Source organism: Coptis chinensis, chromosome 2 (genome assembly GCF_015680905.1).
Source record: "Coptis chinensis isolate HL-2020 chromosome 2, ASM1568090v1, whole genome shotgun sequence".
Lineage (NCBI taxonomy): Eukaryota > Viridiplantae > Streptophyta > Magnoliopsida > Ranunculales > Ranunculaceae > Coptis > Coptis chinensis.
In genome coordinates, this window is record NC_141457.1 from 28215446 (window position 1) to 28220996 (window position 5551).

The window sequence follows — 5551 nt, forward strand, 5'->3', positions numbered from 1 at the left end:
CAAGACAAGATCTACCATCCGGTTAGTCAAATCTTCATTCTTTTATTGCTTTCTTAGTATAGTTGCATCATAGTTTAGTTTTATTGCTTTCTAGTATAATTGCATTTAGGATCTTTTCAACAATTGAAGTTGTAAGCCAACACAGCGAAATATCAGACTCTAGTGTTTCTTGTCTGAATCTTGACAAACGGACTATCGCGTGCGTAGGCAGTGGTACTTAAGCAATCCAAGTGATTCACCATAACCCTAGAAGAGACAGCTTTAGACAACGGGCGAGATACTAGCTGCAAAGCCCAACCCAGTTGAAGGAAAGTAGTTTTACATTCTAGTATAATTTAGAATAGTTGCATATTAGTTTAATTACCTTCAAGCATAGTAGGATAGTTTTTTTTTGTTATTTTTGCGTAGAATTTTCTAGTGTATGCCCCGTCGTCCATATCATCGTCCAGTAAGAACACAACAGTGGACAAGGTTTAACAACCGACTCACAAGAATACTAGACGAGATTAATACAATGGCCGCAAGCAATGATGGAGGTGTTTTGGACACCAATAATCCTGAAGCTATCCCACCCATGCAAGCCTGTGGAGGAAGAAGGCGAAATGACTTCTATTCGCCAATTATTGGAGACCCACCCAGCAGTATTGTTTTTCCAGAGACAGAAGCTAACCAATTTGAACTTGGAGCATTAGTAATCTCTATGCTTCCAAAGTTCAATGGTTCAGACAATGTTCAGCCTTATGTTCACATGAACAAATTTCAATCAGTCCTCAGAACTTTCAAGAACGAGAATATCGGGGATGAGAGTATCAAGTTAATTCTTTTTCACTCTCACTTTCGAAGGTAAAAACATATCGAATGGTTAAACTGCCGCAACCGATCAATTCAATCAACAACTGGGAGAAGTTGATAACAAAGTTTATGAACAAGTTCTACCCACCCCAGAAGACAGATACCATGCAGCAAGCCATCAGCAATTTCAAAGGGAAAGTGGTGAAGAATATCATCAAAGGCTGGGAGAAATTCAATAATCTGCTAGTCTCATGTCCACATCATGGTTATGATAAGAGCACACCGGCTCATTTTTTCTTTCGAGGACTTTCTACTATGAACAAGCGGATGATCTGATCGATGCATCAAGGTAAGTTTACATCATTGGATGGAGAGGAAGCCTACAACTTTCTCGAGAATTTAGTGAAGACACTCAACAATGGAGTACTAGTAACGAGGGCGTAGCTAGAGTGGAGGGTGTAGAAGAAATTTGGCAACCAAATTCAAGAAGACCCAAATCAAGCAATGCTATCAATTATGGCAAACCTATCAACGGGACTTGAAAATCTAAACAAGAAGTTTGATCGGTTCTCCATGAATCCTCCAAAACCAAACAATTTCCAAGCTAAACCTCACCCATCCAAGCCTTGTTATACCATTTGTGAGCTATGTTTCGATGAAGGCCACACCAGCAAGAGTGTTAAGTACTATCACGGATACTAATGCGGAGGCATGTAGTATCAATTCTTTAGGAAGAAATAACCGGTTCAATCGAGGGACGAAATTATTGGAAGCCACAAAATACAAATCGAGGAATTTTCCTCCGTGATTTCAAAATCGATCAAATCGGTTCGAATAACCCGATGTCGGTTCCAAAACCGCCCGTGACCATACATAAATCAACGGTCATACGGAACCCGGCAATACCAAGCCAACACAAACGAGAGTTAGTACCCGGATCTTATGAGTGGATATATTGCCCTACGCCTCGGTCAAAAAAGCGGTTATCCCACATCCGGAAGAAGCTATCACCACCATTGTCAATGAGTGAAAACGGACAAATCAAAGAACCCGAAGTTGGAGAATAACTTTGAGTGTCATTCAAGGCCAGATAGGGCAAATCGCTGCCGCCTTGACAGAGAGATCAAAAGGAGCATTACCAAGCCAGCCGGAGCCAAATCCGAAAGGAAGAGGTATCTTGCAGGTGGATAACCTGGAGATTACTCAGTCGAATGCCCAAGTCAATTCTGTCACCCACTCACGAGGTCGCAAGAAAGTTGATAACAAGATTGTCTATGAACCAGGAAAAGATTCTGTGGAGCCTAAGGTAACTTATGTCCCCACCATCCCACCCAGTTCTAACATTCCAGATATATCTAGTGTTGTGCCACCTGCTGAAGAAACTGTTGCAAAAGAAGTTGAAGGAACTACTTGTGGAAGTAAGTAAGAAGAAGCCATCCGCGAGTGACTCCACTGTCACTCCACTAATTGTTACCAAACTGCCAACCGAAGCGAAGAAGAAGAGAACCGATATTGAAGAATCCGCCAAAGACCGTTTCCTTTGAAACTAGTGAATACCGAGAAAAGATGACCGATTACAAGGAGATTTGCGATGTATTTTAGAATTTGCAGATTAATATCCCATTTCATTTGCCATCGCAAGTTCCCTCTTATGCCAAGTTCCCGAAAGATCTAGTAAAGAAGAAGACCAACATTCGAAAAAAAGCTTTTATCGCTCAAAGATGTTCATCGTTACCTACAAAAATCTATCGGTTGTGGCCCGAAAGATCCCGGAAGTCAACTGTTACATGCAGAATTGGAGATTCTTTGGAGGAACAAGCTTTATTAGATTTGGGTGCGGTGTGAATCTTCTACCATATTTAGTCTCTCAAGTTGGGCTTGAAGGATCTAAAACCGGTGATGTTACTTTTACGGTTAGCGAGATAGATCGATGAAGATACCTAGAGGACTAATTGAAGACGTCATAGTCAAGATCGAAGATTTCTATTATCCGGTTGATTTCATAGTACTTGACCACGTAACCTACATCCGGTAGGCGGATACCAATCATTCTAGGCGACCATTCTTGGCCACCGCAAATGCACTCATCAACCGTCGAAAAACGGTAATATGGCGTTATCCTTTGGTAATATGAAAGTCGAGACCAATGTTTTCCATATGTTACGACAACCCGGGAAGTATGTGTAACGTGAAACGAGGTATGCATGATTGAAGCGTTAGCACAGGATTATCTGACTCATTCATATCCTGCTGATGAGTTATTGAAAGCTCTGACAGACTCAGATTGTGAGGAACTTAGTGTTGAGTCAATCAATGCGATTTTGGATTCATCACCTGTCATGGATGACATCAAGTTCAAAGAAAAGCTTGAATCACCTATGCTTGATGGACCACCTAAAGAGCTTAAGAAGGAGCCACCTAAGCTAGAATTGAAGCCTTTACCGTCTACACTCAAGTATGTTTTCTTGGGAGATTTGGGAACCTACCCAGTAGTCATTGCATCAGATTTGACTAAGGAGCAAGAATCCAGGTTAGTAGCACTTTTAAAGGAACACAAGTCAGCTATAGGTTGGACAATTGATGATATCAAGGGGATCAGCCTTATGATAGTTCAACATAGGATTCATTTGGAAAAGGATTCCAATACTTCTAAGCAACCACAGAGGAGGCTTAATCCGAAGATGAAGGAAGTAGTTCGAGAAGAGGACGTCAAACTCCTTGATACCAGCATTATCTACCCTATTTCTGATAGTCAATGGGTTAGTCCAGTTCAAGATGTGTCGAAGAAGTCCGGAACCATAGTAATCGAATGAGAACAATGAGTTGATTCCAACCGAGATTGGACCGATGGAGTTTTGCATCGATTATAGGAAGTTGAATAACGCGTCGAGGAAAGATCATTTTCCATTGCCTTTCATCGATCGATATTAGAAAGATTAGTTGGACAAGCTTACTACGCTTTCTTGATGGTTACTTTCGGGATACTTTCAGATCCATATTCACCACGAGGACCAAGAGAAGACATTCACATGTCCTTTTGAGGATTGTCTACATCATCTCTCCTTAGTCCTTAAACATTGTTGTGATACTAACTTAGTTACGAACTGGGAAAAGTGTCACTTCATGGTAAAGGAAGGGATACTTCTTGGAAGGAATTCTAGTAGATCGGCGAAAATGTCTCTGAGGAAGTAAGCATATTGTCGAAAGATCGGTTTTAAGATGGAAACCTAAGTATCCCCACCTGTTAGTTTATGGGATTTACTCCTGTTGACCTTCAAAGGAAGATTATTTCTATGGCTCGTGTAGGGTTGGTAAAAGTCCATTTGCACATAAGAGGAGAGTCGTAAAGCTAGGTTCTTTGTAAGAATTGTCATTCGAAACTTGTCCCGGGTTCTGACCATTAAGAAAAAATTGTTTGTACAAGGTATACTTTTGTCAATCACATCTTTGAGAGAGATCGGAAGAATTCCTACAAAGTGGAACCGAGTGGGTGGGAGTACTAGTCTTGAGGATCGACTATAAAGGACTCAAAAGTCTTGAGGATCGACTTTAAAAGACTCACATCATGTCTTGGGGATCTGACGTAAAAAGACCTAAAAATTTGTTTCTTGAACTAATTCTGATATTCGGCATCAATGGTAATATCCTACCTTTTTTCTCATCCATTTCATTTACTTCTTTATACATTGAGGTCAATGCATGCATAAGTAGGGGGAGGGTGTACTTGAGAAATGAATTTGAAAATTAGTTTTCAAAACAAAATATTTTTGTTTATATATCGATAGCATGAGAAAAATGAATTTTAATGATGAGTCCGGGATATAGATTCTATCTTGCTTAGTCTTGAGTTTGATAGATAGTTGATATTATTGATTTCATTACCGCTTAGACTATTTATTATGCTCGGACATAGTTCTTATTGATAGAATTCTTTATCAAGGCACCACCATAATACTTAGTCAGTTTGTGTACTTTTGCTAGAAGAGATTTAAACCCCTAGTAAACCGAAAGTAGAATTTTTAGACTTAGCCCGTGAGACTTGAGCTTTATACTCATTTTTTGGAGAGTTCTTACGAAAAATCCGAGTCTTAGTGACTCATCATCTTTCAGTTTTTTATGTCGTTGTAATATAGTCTCATTATTCTTTAATTTGGTTAATCACGAAAGTGACATCAAGCGGGAGATAACCATTAGGTCTTGTAGTCTATTCAAAACAGAGTATCATACTGATAAGTCAAGTAGTGAACCCATTCAGCCTTTATCCCACCTAGTAGGACCATCATGTTAGACCCTTTTGAGCCTTACAATAAACCATTTTCTTTCATAAAACCCTTTACCCGTCACCCAAATCCAGTCAAGGAGTATAGCCAAAATCTTTATCAGCCATACCCATATGTTTTTACGAGAATCACGAGGGGCACAAGGAGGAAGAAAGACCACAAAAGGAAGATTACAAGGAAATATCGGAGATACAATGAAGTCCATCATTCTGTTCAAAGTGAAAGAAGCTAGTGGAAAACAAGCATATCCAGTACTAATCAAGGATATACCATTGAGCTTTAAAAAAAAAAAAAAAAAAAAAAGTTGAACGTAATGGATGGAAAAGCTAAGATAAAGGAAAAATTTTCTCTGTCTGACGAATTTGAAGAAATCTTCCAAAGAAAGAAGCAAAACCCTTAGTGTTTTTCGAAACAACCTTAGAATCCTTTTTACCTTTCCTTCATAAACCAATACCCAAGCCAAGTTACAACCCATGACT